The 19532-nt window shown below is 37.4% G+C and overlaps 1 long non-coding RNA gene across 2 annotated transcripts in view; it reads left to right on the top strand.

The window, feature by feature from the left end:
* Window positions 1–6605, top strand: part of LOC140654993 (uncharacterized) — a 65764-nt gene extending 59159 nt beyond the window's left edge. For both annotated transcript variants that reach the window (XR_012043596.1, XR_012043597.1), the window contains one exon: window positions 310–6605. This is a non-coding gene — a long non-coding RNA (uncharacterized lncRNA). The remainder of the gene's footprint in view (window positions 1–309) is intronic.
* The last annotated feature ends 12927 nt before the right edge of the window (window positions 6606–19532 follow it).

Genomic DNA, 19532 nt, shown 5'->3' with positions numbered 1-19532 from the left:
TCAGTCTCTCCTAGTACAAGAATCAAGGAGCATCAAACAAGGCAATAGGATCAGACCAAATAAAAAGGCAATTCTTCACAAAATCCATAGCTAAACAGTGGAACTCAGTGTCTAAAGTGTTGTGGATTAAAAATACTTTATAGTTCACTCCTCTCTCTGTTAAAGAGTGCAAAGAAAACCAGGTTATGTAAAAAAGATTATTATAATCTATCTATTTCCTCAGAGCAAACTCCACATTATCCTTCTGTGGCTACTCCCTATGGCCCTTATTTTGGTGTTTTGGCTACTGTTTTCTGTTCTTCCCATCAGGTGACCAGATTCATTTGTGCCACCAGAAGACCTTGGCTAATTTGCCTCTTCAGCTGCCTGACAAACAGACAAGCGTTTCCTTCTCCCTACCTGTCCTTGAAAGGATAGAAAGTGTGACAAGTACAGTGGTGAACAAGAAGAAACTAAAGAAAAACATACTACTACTCAGTCTTCATTCAAGTCTTTTTCAGTCACATGGAATTTCAGAGAAGTGAGAATTGAATCGCAAAAGGAAAATGTATGAGGGAGAGCATCTAAAAGTTTCCTAAAGTACTTTGTTCAGAATTACTAATGTTAAAACAGCAAACTGTAATTGGATAGTGTGAAAAAGCCCACTGTAAAATTAAATAGCTGTCTTTTTTCCTCATATTCCTTTTCTGCCTTTGCTGCCCATCCAAATTTGAGTGCTTCAGGGTGTTTGTTTTATATCTGTCACATTTTAGGAACACTATAGGCATAAACAGAATTATTGCTGTTATGGTGTAAGACACCCTTGACTTCTCTCTGATGAAACAACAGCTCTGTGACTCTGCCACTACCTCATGGCTGGCCTATGACGGGATCAGAAGGTTCTCCTTTAGTTTAAATGATGAAGATCTTGGGAGAGCTTCAGTGGAAAGTTTGCTTTACCATTTTGCAGTTACATGTAGGAAATCTCTGCCAGGCTGTAGGTTAGACGACTAACACGGAGTCTATGCAGCCAAGGAATCACTTCACCTCATCCCACCACTTACTCCATACAGTTTCCCACCTTGGCTGATTAATAGTGTGCTGGCCCTACAAGGCAGCCTTGTTATTCTCCAGAGTTGTTACACTTCAGTGGTTGTAAGTCTCTTTTAAAAGTGTCAGAATTAAAGACATGTTATAAACGCCCCATTTTGTTTTGTTTCAGGAGACCATCCTGGTGCTATATTATCCAAGATGTACATCAAAGTTAAAAGACAAGCTTCCTTAGCCAGGATTCTTTTGCCCTTTCTGCCCTTCTCCATCAACATCCCTGATTTCTGCTTTCAGCACTGATGACTTGTAAACTAAATATATCAATAAGTACAAGATTAGTCCAGACAACTCCTTTAGCTGTTCCACGTCTTTTATTTCACCCTCTCTCTTTCACCTAGTTCATTGTTCAGATTCATACTCCACTGGAAAAAACAATCTGACTGTTGTCTCTGTTACTGCTCTTGTTTCTTTGTGCTGTTTTTAAGAGCTGTGCATGGACATTCCTTCTACTGTCTTGCTGTTCAGGACTTGAAAAATGTTAAAGAAGCCCTTTTTCCCCCCTGACTTCCCCCAGTCCCAGCTGTGCCTCAGATGAATTAGCTAGGTAAAGCCAAAAGCTCAGAAATGCAGACAACTTTCTGGTAGCACTAATACCCCAGTGTAATTTGCATCACACAATGATAGGAAAAAGGAACGAGAAATAAAAATCACTGAATGCAGAGAGAACACTGAACTTTTATGCAATATGTAGCATTAAAAGTATTTATTACATTGTAGGACACCCTGTGTAAATTTGTTACCAAAAGAATTAATAAATAAAATAATTAATAAAGCTCAAGTACAGGCAGTACTTTAACATCAAGGGAGTCTCTCATAATTTCAGCATTTACATTATTGTCTTCTAATTATGCTTTTTAAAAAATGCATATAATAAGATTTTATAATTGTGCTTACAGTAAATTTATAAGTTACCTGGGAACAAAACATTATTTGTTTTACCTTTAAATTAAAGATGAGCAACATTCTGGGGAAATACAATATTGATTAACATTGGGCTTCTTTTTCATAAATGAAATCTGAGCTTACAAAGATTATGGTTTGAAAAGTATCATAAAGAATGTTATCCCACTATGGTCTGCAGCTCTGATGCAGCTGTCTTGATTAAGATAATTTGCACCTTCTGTAAATTATCAGCTTCTCCCAGTCAATTTGGAGATGCTAGGGCTCCACATGGTGCTGGAAATAGATGAGTGCAAAAAGTGACATTTCTTTCCATAGAAAAGCAGACTTGAATATAAAGCAATAAATAATGCAAAGTGCATATATAGTGTATGGAGTTGATGATGATCCAAAAGACATTGCTGTTGAAGCCAGAGTTTTCTGAAAAATTGCAATTAACTTCCTCTGATCATATCATGATCTAAGAGAAAATTTGAAAAGAAAACATGAATTCTTAATTGACAGCCCAGTTCAAGTATACGAATATGGCACATGGGCCAGCAATTAGTGAACAGAGTCACTATTATCCTCTGCAATCATTTCCAAACAAATGAAGAAAGAAGGCTGCAAAGCCATATGGTACATATATTATAAAGTAACCTGTTCCATTCTTTAGACTTACTATTACTGCTTTTGACACAGCTACAGGAAATAAAAAGCTACTGGAATGCAGACCAGGAAAATGTATTCCCAGAAGGCTTTGCAAAACTAGAGGCTGGAATCCTTGAGTGGAAACAGACTTTGCAAAGCAGTCTCCCATTCTCTACAGTTTAGAAGATCTGCTCAAATGTAAAATACATGCTACAAATGTGGCCATATTTAGTAGCTGTGCTTTTAAGATACTTATGGAAAGAAAGGAAAAGAAAGGAAAAAAGAAAAAGACTTTAAAAAAGGGGAAGTCGCCTCATGGAGGACTGGAAGGTAGACTAGCAAAGAACTGTTTTCAAGAGAGGAAGCACGAAGCCAAACAATTCACACTTAGTATGCAAGATCTGATTATTTTCTTTCTCTATCATTCTTCTTAACACACTGGTAACCTGAATCAAGTATGTTCTCATTGGTAAAACTGATTTTTTTTTTTTTGTCATCAGCACTTTATAATTTTTGTTGTTCAGCCTAAGCACTGGACAATATTATCCTGTTGAGTCTTTGGTAAATTTGCCTACTAGCAAACTAAAGTAGTATCTTTCCTCTCTTTTCCAAGACTCAGTGCCATAAAGATAGGATTTGTATGATGTTCCTAACAGCTACGGCAAAAATACTAACACTAACACTAAGAAGATTCTGGAAATTAACCTTTCAGACCTTTTGTTAAACAAGTGGCATACGCATAAGAGAAAATCATAAAGTGCAGTGTTTAAAGTTACTTGGGTACTTAAGCACCCAAATATATGGGGAAAGAATATCTTCAACCGAAGTTCCATATACTGATTTTTATTGTGTGCCTTTTCATATCTTCATAGCCTCACCAGCTATATTTAGTTAGCTGGACATTTTAAAGTAATATTAAGTCCACTGAAAAAAACCCCCTGTGTCTGATAGTGCCTTTGAATCACATTATTGACCTCATCTGCCTAGCTTTAGGTTATCTATTTTTTTATTTTAGCAAAGCGAGTCATGGAAAATATATTGCTGACACTTGATACCCAAACAACATTACATAGAGGCTTTTTAAATTTCTTAGAATTCCATTAGGCAGGATTGCCTTTCCTGGATCGGTCTCTACACAAGAGAAATTCAAAGGATGGATAAAAGAGTTATTTTCTCAAAGATTTATTCTAAAACCCTTTTAAAATATAACGTGTGCATTTCAAACCTATGTTTGTTGGTTTGAAGAGGCAGAACTTGGAAGGGTTTGTTAAAGGAATTTATTTAGCCCCAGCATCATGTTACTACATATTAAAAATCTATTATCCACAAATGAGGTAAAAATTGCTTTTATAACATTGAAGAGTATGTTGCACACATGCTGAGACACTTAAATCAATAATCCATTAAAAAAATATTTTTAAATATGATTATGCTTCAAGATACCTAGCATCAGTCTAACAACTTTGCTCTGAAATGGTAGTAATAAAACTACAATGAAAGTATACATACTATAAATGAAAGAAAGCTTGTGCAAAAAAGTGATAGTTAGACTTAATCTGCCAGTGACTTCAACTTCATTGCCTACTATGGGTAAAGTCTTGGCCTCACTGAAGGCACTGTGTCTAATACCAATGGATTTAATTCTGTATGTTCTGAAGAATTAGCAAAAATCCTTACATCTCATCATAAATATAGCCTAGAAACACTTAAGTCTTCATCAATAAAACAACAATGGCCATGACATTAAGTTATTTGGTCATTTGTCATTTAGCTATATTGATAATACTAATAATTGATAATATTGATAACATTGATATTGATAACATTGATAATACAATAAAATTTGCCAAAAATTGCCATCTTGGCAAAATTAATGTTCTTTATATGGTCTCACACTGAAGCGTATAGGCTTGTAAAAAGGGGGGTAATTTTCTGACTTATTTAAACACATCAGCAAATATTTATTTCAGTCATTTAAAGGTATCAGTGCTCTGCTGAACAGTCACACATGGCTGTGCTACGCTTACAAGAACCAGTCCAAAAGAGGAGCTACCTATATAAGGGTAGCTGTAGGATATTCCATAAACAGCTGTGTTGGCTGAAGAGAGCAACATTCAACTGTCAGTCCCAGCTATGCTTTATCACCCTCTGCTAGAGGCTTCTGCTCTCCAGGACAGTGTTACCAAAGGCCTAAATTTCCCAGAATTAATCTTCTTTTTATGTCTGGAAATTCTGTCTCAGTACAAGCTATGGCCCTGCTGGTAATTACTATTTCCTTCAGAAATAAAGGATCGTGAAGTTGTTCTGACACAGGGAAAAAATAGACAGACGTTAAAATTTGCTGTATGTATTTTCTATTTTGCAGCTGGCTAAATGAAACTGATTTGTTGTGATTACTGTACACAAAGAGCTAACCTCTCCCCGTGAAATATAAGATTAAAGAGTGAAATACTGACAAAAGTAACAGATCTCCAAGGTATTATATCAAAGATGTGGTCACATCCAGTTCTACGGACAGAGAAAATCATGAAAGGGGTTGCACCCCAAGCCCAAACCAAACTGGTCAAACACACAGTTGACCAGCGGCTGGAAGGGTGGTGGTCTCAGCTAGCAGGGGGCAATGAGCAGTGACAGGTTGTGAGCTGTCCTCCGAGATCACCTGCGCCTGAAACAGGGGGTATGACCACAGACTGCCTTTCTCCTAACCGGCATCCCCAGCATTTCTTTAGTCATCTTACTGGAAATCTGCCTGTAAATCACTGTTACTTTGCGGCGATGGCTTGGGAAATGAGATCAAGATGATCACCTGCTGAATTTTAACGCTGGTGTTTCTCTTTAGTCTGTCATCTCACATTCACTGCCTATGCTTCCAAGATCTCTGTGGTGTCATAAATACACACAGAGCTATTCAGAACATTAAAGCAAAGGTCCCAAAGATCCTACAACTGAGTTCACACAGGCCAGACAAAAAATGGGAAGTTCAGTTACTAGAGGGTGAAGAGTAACAACATTAGCTTTCCGTAGAAAGATTGTAAAAGAGAATTGAGTTTAAAAAGAAGAGAGACAACTGTATACCAGCAAAAAAATATGTTTTCTTCCCTCTGTATTTCATTGTATTTCCAAGAGACAGGGGTGGTAAGCAACAAAGCTAAGACAGGGAGGGGTAGGCAAAGGGAGCAGCAATGAGAGATATTAAGGACAGAAAAAGGAAGTGGAAAAAAAAGAGGGTGTAGGCCAAAGCAAATTCTGGTTTATGCAGCATCTTGAAGGTAAAACCAAGGAGAATGATGTGGAGAGTAGGTGGGAAGTCCATAAATGGGTTCAAGATGCTGAAAGGAAAAGTATTTAAAATAGAAGATTATGATGATGATTTTGGCAGCAACACCTTAGACTGGAATGGGAAAGAACCTAGCCGAGGAAGACAAGAGTTGTCAAGGAGATGATGAGGATGAAGCAACAGCACAGGAAAACTAAAGAAAGTAATAAGACTAAGTCTCCAGAAACCTATCACAGTGGCCAGATTTGAGTGTACTTTACTGGGATGTATCCTTTGGCTTCTGTGGATCTATGTCAGGGCAAAAGACATTATTCTTTAGTAATACCCAGATTTATGCTTTTATAAAAGAAAAAAAATCCCCTTTTGGTTGTGCCTGGAACTGGAAGAGTGTATATTTTTTCAGTTAGTGGATAAATTTCCAATAGGACAGATGCATATAGATTTGCTATTTGTTCAAAGGAATGAAATGTCACCATATTTACAACAAAATCTCAGTTTGCAAAAAAGGTGGTGAAGTTTCACTTGGTTGAAATTGAGGAATTATAGTGACAATGTTACATTTTTTGCAACTGCACCAAAATTAGAAGGTTAGAACAACTGTTGCTATTGCCCATATTTCTTCCCTTATTTTAGTCACTGTGGTTCCAGAGGTGCCAAATCAGCCCTTCTGGCTAAAAATTCAAAGCCTGCCAGAAGCAAAAATTATAAAACCTTACAGCTAATAATGAACATCTTGGGTCTAATCCTACAAACACGCATGTAGGTAATTCCACTTGCATAGTGAATCCCATTTACTTTTCTGGGATTATTTCTGTTACTAAAATTCCTCATGTATGTAGGAGTTTAGAAGCCTGGACCTGTTCTTCACTTTTTCTGCCATGTGCTGGCAGCGTTTTAGTAAGGGAGACACTTAAAAAAGATCCCAGACAGGAGCATAAAGAAGTCCAAAGGGAGCAATTAAGAAATGGCCAAAGCACTGTAACAATTAGGATGGCAAGATTTGTTCTATAACTAAAGCTGGTGACTTCTGTAGGAGCTATATAAATGCACTGGGAGCCCTTTTAAAATTTTGCTCGGTTCTTTCCCTCCTTTTCGGAAATGAATAGAGCTATTCATTTCAATGGAACTTTTGTCTGTGTGGGTCTGGAAAGCTGTCTGAGCAACTCACACAGCTCCAGGTAGCAAATGTTTGTAGAATCCCAAATGTTAGGCAGCCTGTAATACTAATCTGGATGGCCTCAGCACAAAATAAAGTGGCTCAGTAGAGATCACCCACTACAAAGACTAAAACAAACTAAATGATTGGCCATACCAAATAACTGGATACTTTTAATAGCTTAGAAAAAAGAATCAAAGAAGAATTGATCTTCCTTTGCCTAGGCCAATTTACAGCAGTATTGGCAGAGATGGAAAAAGGCACATGACTTCTAAGTGTTGATGTCAAGAAAGAAAATGAATGTAAGGAAGTCCATCATTAAAGATTCAATGTGGTCTTCACTAAAACAACAAAAATGATAAAACTAAGTGCTTACGCACTCTCAGATGCACACTCAAATTGAAAGATCTAATTCTTTTGCCACCATATGCACTTTATTTCCACAGCCTCGGTATCAGTTATAAGCAGGATTTGACAAAATACTCTTTAGTATCTGAAAAGACATGCCAATGATTAACATGACTAACTCATGCAGTGGGGAACACAGGACATCTGTAAATTTATGACATTTATTTGTCTAATGGCTTCTTCCTCAAGCTCTGCCTGTCTCCCATGTTAAGATTTCATGTTAAGAATTTCATCTTCAAGTTAAGATTTCATCATGCTTTCAGAGACATGAATTACTCCCTCTCATCTATCCATCATTGCCTCTATTCATTTTGTCCCTTTCTGGTCCCATCTCTTTTGGCAGCCTCTACACAATGTTTGCCACTTCAACTCAGGCTAGCCAGGGGGTTTTGTTTTTCTTTTCTATGTGGCTCCCAATTCTTAGGAGTTATCCATGAAGATAGTTCCTCCCTGACATACCCTTCAGCAAAGCTGATAATTAGTGAAGAAGTAGAGGGACAAGTAAGAAATAATTTTTAAATTGAAAAAAAAGTCCATAACACAAATCATAGCAATGTCAATGCCTGCTTAATCATTCAAATTATATGTTGAATTAACCTTTTTTTCTTTCTATTATCCCACGGTTTCCCTTCTGCCTGTGTAGGTCCCAATACATTGCTGACTTTACCAGAGAAAAGTATTAAGAGTGCATTTTGGAATTACTACTGTTCTTGAGCTATTCCTTTGCATAGGAATAATTCCCCTGATATTTGATTGCCCCATAAGGAGGTGCATTTAAGACCCATGGGACACACACAATTTGATATCTGCATGGAAATAGCAAAAATAAATAAAAGATTTGTTTTCTTACTAGACCTTGGTTACATGGGTACTGTATGTGACCATCTCTTTCCAATATAGAAAGGTACCCATTTGCAGTAAGAAATGATGCATTTTATTTACAGCTGGACTTTAATGGAGCAGGTTTAAGTAGCTTCCAGCTGTCTTTGTAAGGACTTTTCAGAACTTTCCTCTGAAAAGAATCTAGAGATATTCAGGAAATAGCAATACCTTTAATAAATCATAAACTGAAACTTGTGAAAGCTGAAACTACTCAGTAGCATGAGGTTGAAGGAGGAGGGGGAGAGAGAGAGAGAGGCAAGGGACAGAGTATGATTTGGGTTAAAAAACCCATTTTGAAATATAACACTTCCTGTGGTGCAAAATGACTCAGGCAACAATTATTTCAAAAATTGTGCTGGAGCACAAAGCTGATGACACAAAACATTCATCCTTGCCGCAGGTGAGCAGGTCATGTTTTGCCTGACACATCTCCCAATGAATGCCTCTTTGGGTGTGTACATATACTTTCATACACAACTGTATGTATTGGAGAAGATATAGGTATTTACAGAAAATGTACTGTAAAAAACCCAGTCAGAACAGTCGTCTTATAAAAAAATTCACTTATAACTTTCAGGGATGCATTTTGCCTGAAGTTCTTACTTTCAAATTTCCTCACTCTCTTGCTGGCTCAAGAACATCTTACAAAACAGGAAATATCTATAGTTCCTAGTGAGAGGCCAGAGCCAGCTCACAGGGTACACATGAAGAAGTGTGAGTGCTACGGCTTTTCTGGACTCTGTTGCAGTCCCATTTCGACATTACTGAGGGAAAAGTGATTTGTTGCTGGGGTACTCCAGAATATCTGATAAAATATCATGGCTTTGTATCAACAACAGGCTTTTAAGATTCTCTACTGGTATGCTCAGAATATGAATTAAGTTCCTAAGATGTAGCTTTAAAAAACCTTGATGAAAATGAACCTTCATAGACCAAGTAAGAACAGAAAATTCTTTTTCTGTTTATTATAATGCCAGTCAGGAGGTCAGACTCAGTTATCCCCACATAACCCCACTGAACTTGCTCAATGGGGTCGCAGTGCTGCAAGCCAGAGCAGAGCTTAGCCCAATGTGTAAATTTCAGGGAGAACAAACCTTCGTTACAGAGCTCAAAAGAATCCTTGTGCTCTCTGAAGGAAAGGTATAAAGGGGTGCTTGTTAATACTAGTCAACACGGTCTGCTTTCTGGAAAAAGAAGGGGGATCTTGGTAAGAAGCTGTGGCTCTTATACCCAGCAAGGTGAAATTTCTCCAAGAGAAAAAATAGCCAACTAGAATTTTAAAAAACACTGCGTGCTCTGTACATCTTTATAATTGTATGACACGTTCCTATGGGATAGACTTTCTGCAGGAAAAATCAACAGTTCAGTAACTGACACTATCGTGTAGTGCTTTTAACACTTCATCATATTTTTCCTCTTTAATACAAAATTTATTCTTTTCAGAACTCAACAGGCAGGGTATTTTTTTACCAAACCTTATGTTTTGCTAGTATTATCCCATTATCTGTGTGAGTCCAGTTTATTCCAAATCCTAGAAATTGCTTTAAACTGTCTCCTGGTATCACTCCAGAGGAAGAAAGAAGCGGCATGATTGTGTGTGAGGAAAAGAGAAAAAGACACGAGAGATCTTTTGTATGGCTTCGAGAGAAAATCAAATTTATTTAAAGAATATTGAAATCATCTTACATCTGTAGGTGCCTGTAGGTCTGACGTAAAACCAGGAGTGGATGGTACCCTATTTTATTTAGTATTTAGCCACCAGCACAAAGAAAGTCCATGCTCTCAGCATGTCAGTCATTTGGTCTTGCTTACTGCCTGGAAAATATGCAGGCGAGATCCCTTCACAGGTTAAATAGTACAGCCGCTGGGCACCCTGTACTGACCATACAGGATGCTGGACTATGGATAGGGATTCCAGTTTGTCGCAGCTGCTGCCCTTGCTCCCATTTGCCTGAGAGGGCTTGTTGTCAGGAAATCGGCAGTCTCATTCCCTCCTCCTACCCACCAGCACCAAGGTAATACGCTTCACAGTTGCGTGACACGCAGAATGTAGGTGGGTTTGTACGCCTGCATGGAGGCTCTTTTTTTTCCCCATTTTGTCCCAGCGTAGACACAGCGTGACATTTGCATTGTTTCTTGGGCTCTGCGTGCCTGCAGAGGGGGCCAGAGAATTTAGCAGTCTCTGGCTACCTAATCCCAGTGAATGTCTCATTTTAGAAAACCTGTGAAGTATATAATCCTTTGAACAGAGAAAATGGGAAGCACAATGTAACTCAATGTTTTGATAAAGTATTGCCTTCTAAGGCAATCTGCTCATCACAGTTTTTACTTTACTAATTCACTAGCCATTTTCAGTGCTCCTGACTTTGAAAAAACCACTAATTTTTCTTGTTATCAGTGGCTTCTATTTTTCACTTCAGCTCTTGTGGAATGTGTACCAATAAAGTCTTAATGATCTTTGTATTTTTAAAGAATTTTGTCAGAAGTTAAATGCAATATGACTTTTCCAAAACACTATGGAAAAAGAAAAGAGAAATCATGATCCATCTGTAAATTCTCCGTGTACCACAGTCATTTATTACTTCATACTGAAATTTGAAATATGAGAACAAAGCACAGGCAAAGCCAAATAAAAAAGCCACACCAGAAAGGAACATCTGCAAAATTCTATGAAAAAAATGCACAAATGTTATGAATTAAACCTTTTCTGGCTTTTCTTACAGCTGCACAACCTCACACTCAGCAAGACAGGAAGGACTATCAAAATATTTCCTATTCAATCTTAAGAAGCAGAAGCCTATACCATTTACTGGAAACATTAAATAAAAGTCTGTGTGCTGGCATAGTCAAGAAGATGTAACAGCTGATAAAGAATAAAAATGGGAATCATAAAATGCAGTATAAAGTGCAAGTAATTTCAACTTTCATCTTTAACACAGTCTTTACTATGGCTAGAGTTGATTTTGCTAACAAGTGGTAAAGGACCACTGGAGAAGATGGTGCATCTCACACTGAGAGGGCATACAGAAACTTCTGCAAAAAACATTTTTTATTGGAAAACACCTGCTTGTGGAAAATGAAAGTGCTCATAAGAACAGGCATGTTTCTGTGACTTTTAATTTTGGTAAAGAATCCGATGGAATTCCAAAAATAATGACATGTGTCCTTTCAAACACTTCTGTTCACCTACCAAGTCATTATTTTAGAAAAAGAAAACACCAAAAAAACAACCAGGTTGAAATGGTAAAAATTCAGAAGTAATTTTCATTCATCTGTAAACTCTTTTGGTCTGTTGGTTTATGGACCTCTTCCAAAGTTGAAACTTGTCTTAATGTTTAGGAAAGGAAACCTCAAAAATCTGGAGAAATATCCCAGATAAACTGCTTCACAATCAGTAACTGGCTGCTTACACTGAAATATGGTCTGCACCACTGAAGTCAGTGTGAGAAGGATTGGGACTCAAAATAAGGCAAAAATTTCTAGCCACATAGCAGATGCTACAGGGCAAAGCACATTTCAGGAAGATTTTTGGTGGTAAAATCCTAGATTACATACTTGCTGTTTGGTGGATTAGTGTAAGAAAATTAATACAGATATTTCTCTTATCAAGCATGTAACATTCCTCAATGCACTTTCTAATATCAGAATAATAATTAATTTATTTTGACAAATATTGATTTGAAATTCTTCTTGTCCAATATATTACCTACTTCTATACTGTAGGATTTTGCAGGCAGGTATTGTGTAAATGCATATGGCCACACTCTGCATCCAGAAGAGAGGAGTTTAAAAAGGAATATGATATCACTGAAATATGCTGTGAGAATATTTCTCTCTGCAGTGGAGAATGAAGAGCTGCTCATGCAAAGTCTTCTACCAAAGGACCCCTCAGACAGCACAGCTGTCATGGCATTTCCCATGTGAAATGCCCTGTGAAACTGCACTTTGAGTTTTCCTTCATTATACGTTGCTTTAGGGACCCTGAAGCAAGAAAATATCTTGTTTCCAATAACTGGGTAGAAACTGGAAAGATATCTACAATCTTTCTAGGTAAATGCACAATCTCTAAGGAAAGCTATAATGGAAAATAAATGCTGATGTGAAGGAGACGTTCACCAACAGACAAAAACATTACTTTCTGCTTACGTATACTCTCACTTATACTTTTGCAGGTGAAACCAGAATTTATTTATAAATAAAATACATCACTTTTCCCAAAAGCTAAAGCTATTATGAAAGATATTGGTGTTTCTAGAAGTGACACTGAAATGACAAGCAACAGGAAGAAAAAGTCCCAACCATCAGATAAACTTTATACAAGGCGAACATTATGTGTTTGTGTTAAACATTTTATACCTTTACCATTGCTATTAAATATAGTGAATGATGTATTTGTATACAGGTTTATGCTTTTGACAAAAATAGATTTGTTTGTAAGCCAAAGGCTGGATATTACATTTACAAAGACTATGCTGTTACCAACATTGGAAGCACATGTCTGTGTCAGAGAGTAAGAATCTTTCTTGAAAAATGAAGCTGATGAAAGATTCATAAAAGCACGCATCAAGTGAAATCAAAGATTTGCAGGATCAAAATAATTAAATACAGAGAGAGCATACCAAGTATTTTTCACAGCATATTAAAATCATGCATAGAAATGAGCTGCCTGAGAGGACACAAGCTGGGCTGTATCACTGTCCTTTTCATCACAGAAAGAGAGGAGAGAACATTCATAAGTGGTTAACAACACACTAAAAAACCCCACCCCCCTGTTTCCTACATCTGACTTACTCTTTCTTCAAATCTAAACTCACTGGGGTACAGCAGCACGGTGGTCCTGTGCCAGTTAGCCCACAGGAGGAATGGGAACGCTAACTGACAATGACAGTTATATTCAAGCCTATAAAGAACCATATGTCAAAGCTGCAGATAGTAGTGACATCTTTGTCACCAGCTGTTAGTCACGTTCCAGCCTTTAAACCTCTCTCTATATAGCCAGGGTTGCAGTTTCATGATATTAAAATATTTCTAAAATCCTGGAGGAGAATTCTATATTACAAACACAAGAAAATGTGTATAGATGGCATAAATTGAAATGTTCACATTAATTTTCACAAATAGGGACTTCCCTTAGCTGGCTCTAGGGTTTATGTGATTTGTGGTCAGGGTAAATAGAATCGCTGTCTGTATTTGCAGTTCAACTTGGCACTGAAGTAGCAAATAAACTTTGCTTGTGGCTGCTTTCCAAAGCAAACGGAACTTTTATCTCTACTTGAAACATTTATTAAAACAATGAATATCACATCTAGTATTTATAAATTCCTTCTGTCCTGCACTAAAATGAACTATACAGAAGGATAATTTGGGTAATTAGCTCAAACTGAAACCCAGGACAGAGGAAAATTTATGCATAGTGCAATGTGTTAGGGTGGAGGGGTGACCAGATCTCATGCTCCCCTGTTCACCCTCTTAACTCTACAGTCTCCAGAAAAAGAAACTTGACTCAGCTACAGTTCTCCTGGGAACCCTGCTCTGGCATGGCTTCCTTTTCTTCCATTCACAGTGACCCTCCTTTTAAAAGTCATAATCTGACCTGGAATCTGGTTTCGTATTTTAAGTCAGAAAAATACTAGCTCATTCTTCTATTTATTCCACAATATGTGATATACAATTTTTCTGATGCTACCAAATATATTTAACACCCCAATAAAGGTATTGGGATCAACTTTTTGAATATTTAACTCTTATATAAAGCTTGGACTCTTCTGTATATAGAAAGAGCATTTACTTAAAGTTGGATCCGTGATATTTGACTCTAGTAATATGCTGTTCACTCTTTCCAGCCATTCATGGATGGGCTCCAGATATTTCTCTGACACATAAAAGAATTTTATTTGAATACTCTTATAGTGGCTGGAAGCATTTTTCAACAAAGGACCTCACTCAGGGTGATATATTTGGTGAACAGGCTTTCCAAATAATTCTTCATGAGCCTGTACTGTACTACTGTATACTGATAATGTACATGTTAGAGCTGTTGCACTCAGCACAGATGTTCCACCAACACAAGTACTTCAAGCTGAAAAATTGCCTGACATTAATCATGCATTATTAAAAAAGAACCCTGCTTTATCTACCAATCCACTGAAAACCAGTTTGTATATCTACTGTTACTGTGAGAAAGTAGTGAAGCTGAAATAAATGTTACCATGCTATGAAAGAAGTAAAAAGCAAACTCCCAGTTTCGTGGAGAAACGGGGGAAAGATTTTAGAGAATGCCAACTATAACTTCTCGGCTTCTGTTCCTTTAACAAAACAAAACCAGGCATTTCAAGTGCAGGCAGGCATCGATTTGCTTGGGGACGTAGATTGCCTGAGCAATACTCAATTTTGTAGCACATTTGCTCCCTTTCAGATGGCAGAGGAACTGCAGCGGGTCTATCCAGCAGGCCTGTCACACTGCAGCCATATCAGCCCCGTCAAACCACAGTATCCAGGAAATTAGGGATGGAAAGACGCATGAGATCTATTGGTTTGTCAGTGCAGGATATTTCCTTCATTCCTTGTCCAGGTCATTTGGAAGGACAAGAAAATTTCCAAAATCTCACATTTTACTCCAGTACGCTCTACTATTTTCATCTGTCACTATCACTTTTCTCCTGTTTGTGCAAAAATTAGTATTTTTATTCCAGCTATTGCCCACAGTAGCAGAGTCAGCACAAAGTCTTTAATGAGTACAGGACTCCAATGCTTTTATTACAAAATATCATTTTTCAGCATGGTGCATTCCTGCTTACATCTCTGCTACTATTTCTCTGTTGCTGGAAGTCATCTGAGAAGAACACTATGTTACAGAAGATGAGAAGTAGGCAGAAGCACAGCCACACTGATCTGGGCATTGGTGGCTATGTAGTCATGGCAAAACTCAAGAACCTACAGAAAAAACTAGTCAGATAATTGGATGTTAGCCTGAGGTGTATCTGTGCTGCCATGACAGCATAGGCAGCTCAAGACTGGCATTTATCTTTCAAACATGACCTAATTGCCATTTCTTCCATTAGCGATAACACTGTTTTAACCAGCTCTTACATATCAAGCTGTTACTTATGTCAATAGGATAACGTCTGCTCCTTGTTCATGACGAAGTGTTTCAAGCTAGAGAAAATGTTCCTCATATAATGGTTCCTGTGGAGCATTTGCCTTAGTCTTTCTGTCCTGTGTGCTAGGAAGAAGGGCAGCTTGCAGAAGCATGTGTTTTGCCTTATCTGCAGCCTGAGCAGTTTCTCCAGGAGGAACTGAGAAGCAGAAAGGGAGCCAGGGGTTACAGCAGCACCACTCAATATCCCCAGTGCCTCTCTGTATTAACACACTTCATTTCGGACCTCTGTTCAGGACGATTTATAAGGATGCTCCAGCCCTTTGGGTCCCAACTAAAAATAACTAAAAGATTCAGAGAATGGGACAGAAATAATATAGGAGTAACACAACTTCCATTAGAAAACTTTAACATAAAACAGTTTGTGAAGAGAGGGATTCTCCTTCCACTAACATAGAGAGAATTGCATCTCTTTCATCAGCCTGTGATTAATGCAATCAGTAATTACCATTGAATGTCATGCATGGATATATAGAAAGAACAAAAGGCATTGGCTCGGTTCCCCTCTTTTGTGCAGAATGTACAACTTCTGTTGTCTTTTTTCCTTTTTGTTATGGTATTGCCAATCCTGAATGAAAGAGCTTATGGATATATAAAAAGATTTGGATGGAAATAGAATACCTGCAGTTTTGTAATTTGTCATTTCTAAAAACCCAAAACACCATGCTTAGCCTTTTTAAATTGAAATCTTCAGTTATGCCCCAACCACAAAAACATGCCTATGCTATCATGTGGATCTCAGCAATTACAGTTTGTTTCTATGATCTTAACTGTATAAAATCTCCAAACAGTTATTTTGGACAAAACATATTTCTATGTTGTTATTAAACCTTTTAAGATCACTTTCTATGAATTCTATTATTTCAAATAAACAGGTTGGTATTTCAGAGGGGGTTAAAAAGTAGTTAATTTAAAGAACTTGATAGTATCTGATTGGCTTTGTTTTGAAAAATGCATTAGTAGGTGACAGTCTTAAATTAATACAAGTATCTACATAAGGTCTGGCCAGCCTGTGGCCATTTATGTCCTGCCCATATACATATTTCCTCTCTAAGCTGCTCTAGAGGTGAACCCTCAGTGCTATTAAGTATATCAAGCTCCACTGTCTCTGGATTCAGCTTGGATGCATTGGGGTTTCCCACGCTTTTGCTAGCTAAGATTAGACACCTCTTTTTTTCATGGTATACATTATACTTCCTTGTTGCTTACTATTATTCCTTACACAGTGCTGAGTTCCTGGTGTAATCTGGGTCATCAGAGGGATATTTGTTAATGTATCTGCTTATATATACACATACATTGATTTAACAAAGCAGTGGTAAAATTTTTTGCAAAATCTTCATTTAAAATTAAATGTGCTTCAAATCATGGCAGGATATAGGAAATTGGAAATAAGCCTTAGGAAAGTGGTTTAACAGGATGCTTGGGTGCCTACCTAGCAGTATACGCTAATGGTTTGGAAAAAAAAAATTATTTGAGAAAGAATTTAAGAAAACCAGAAAATTTTCTTTTATTCATGCAATCATGTTTTGCTACGTGAGGATTCCAGGTAAAAACAGAATGGAAATTAAAATTAGTATAATTCTAACTCTAGATTAGTGTGGCGTGGAACCAAAGGCAGAACGTAGCAGCAATAGAGAAGATACCCAGTGTCTCTTCCAATGAAAATTACCTCTGCTAATATTAATGACATGAACTTTTCTTTCTTAGGAAATTTGTATCTACTCACCCCATTTTTCCCTGAGGGAACCTATTGCTTTGGTGATGACAGATTTGGTTAAAGAGATTTCACCTCAGTAAGCAAACAAAATCTGCATTCAATAGGCATAATGCAAGAAAGTGGGGAAGATTTCATTTTCTTGGTCTTGGCAATGATCTTTTTAGAGGAAAAAAGCAAATATTTTTCTTTGACCAGTGTGCTTGTATTATTATTGCTTACTCAAGCAAGTGTTTGAATAAGCATGAATATCAATGAACAAACCTAGGATAAATATCAAACTATGCTTTTTCATGCAGAGTAATATCAGTTCTTTTGTTAACCTGCTTTCTTTTTTCACAGTTTAAATGTAAGCAGCTGTCTACATTTCATCCTAATCATTTTTTAACTTGTATTACCATAAACCAACCTTGATGCATTTATTCAGGCTAGAGTATTCCATAATGCTTTCTTATCAAACAATCTCTTCTTCAAGCAACAGGCCTGAATTTTGCTTCAAAATTGTAAATAAATTCAGCTCAATGTTACATTTAAGCAGTATAAAATTCCATATATAAATAAAGAGCATGCAGCAATACCTGATGGACAGGATTTTGGAATAGCAATGTATTCCTTCACATACCACTTTAGTAAAGATTAATAGATTTTGTGTTTAAAGGTTTTCAACATACTGCCTTCTGTTTGACATTGATTCCTTCCAAAATGAAATCAGTGTCTGTTTTGCACTTTGGTGTACAGAAGATGATAGAGGCAGGATTCCACCTACCCCTGCAATTCCCATCCCATTAAAGACTGGCTACTCTGGCTACTACTGGAAACTCTAGTTTCCTGATTACTGGTGAAATCATTCAGATCACAGAATGTGTTCTGGGTCAATCTCTTTTCTTGGGATGAAAAGAAGCAACAGAGGTCTGTACAAAACTATGGCGCCCTTTTTTGTGGCTATGATTTCTAATTCCAGCTGAATTATGGATACAAGCCTAGAAACACAGTGTTCACACGTGTAAGTGAAATAAAAGACGAAGATTTATGAAACTGGTTGAGTGATGTAGGACCATAAATGTATTTAACTTCCAGTATCAGAAAGCTCCTCAAATAGAGATGCGTTCTGTTGGTATCTGATCATAAGTTTCTAAGTTGCGAGTAATTATATCTGATTTCTGGAGGCAACCATGTGTTTAAACAATATGAACTGTGCTGATAAATAACTGAAAATAATACATTCAATGCAAATAGAAGGCAGTTGTTCAGAATTTTTGGTGGTTCTGACTCAGTTAGTTTTGGCTGAGACTTTTCTTGGCCTTGTTCTTTCAGCAACAAATTCCCATTAAAAATCCTGGGCATTTGAAAAATGCAAGAATGTCAGATTTGGTGGTGTTGGTCTTACATCCAGTTGTCAGCCATGTTTGAGACAGGGATATAAATGTAATGCTAGTCCCACGGTAGTGCAGCACAGTAATGACCTATTCAGTCAGTCAAGAGTGGTATGAGATCACTGTATGATAAAGTAAGCCCAACAGATTAATTAGATCAGATCCTCAAATGCATTTTGCCTTTTAAGAAATACCTCTGTCTTCCTCATTAAGCAATGCCAGGAGAAGCTATTTCAGACGGTAGTGTGGTTAACACATACTTTCTCAGTGTAGTAGCTGTTCTGTCTTTCCTGTCATGAGGATATATGGATTTCATTTTGTCACTCTACTCAAGACTGAGAGTAGTAGGATGTTCTGTCTGTTTTCATGGAGGCAGAACAAGGTCCTTATGGGAAAAAGGAGCCTTATATTTGGGCCTTTTAAAAAAAAATTAAAATCTAAATAAATTGCAGAATAGAAAATTTTAGATAAATTCCTCTTAGCCTTTGACACTTAGTCTACATTTCCCTCATCTTCCAAGACAGCTTTAATAAATAGTCCTCTTTGCCGTGTACTGGTAAATGTCTGCATAATTTATAAGCCACAGGCATCCAGGACAGAGTGAAGGAACAAGCAGTACCTGGTTAAGACAGAAAATAGCAAGTGTTTATGAAAGGTAGGATGAAGGTTTTCATGAGGCACAGTTTATCCAACTGTGAAAATATTAGTTGGGATATTACTGAGCGGGTGCTCAGAGCTCTTTTGGCCACTGACCAGGATAAATGGTCCAAGCAGAGGAGCTGACTGCAGATTAGTTACGTATAGAGAAAACACAAAGAGACAAGAGGAACATGACTCAAGAGAGAGCAGCATGTGGGTTGAGAGATTAATCCAGCATTTCCGGAGTTATTTTTCCCTGTGCCCTGCTCCTCAGTGAACTCTACTCTTCTTCCCACCTTCTTAAC

This window comes from Ciconia boyciana, chromosome 7 (genome assembly GCF_034638445.1).
Source record: "Ciconia boyciana chromosome 7, ASM3463844v1, whole genome shotgun sequence".
NCBI lineage: Eukaryota > Metazoa > Chordata > Aves > Ciconiiformes > Ciconiidae > Ciconia > Ciconia boyciana.
This window is presented reverse-complemented; position numbering and strand designations above follow the sequence as displayed.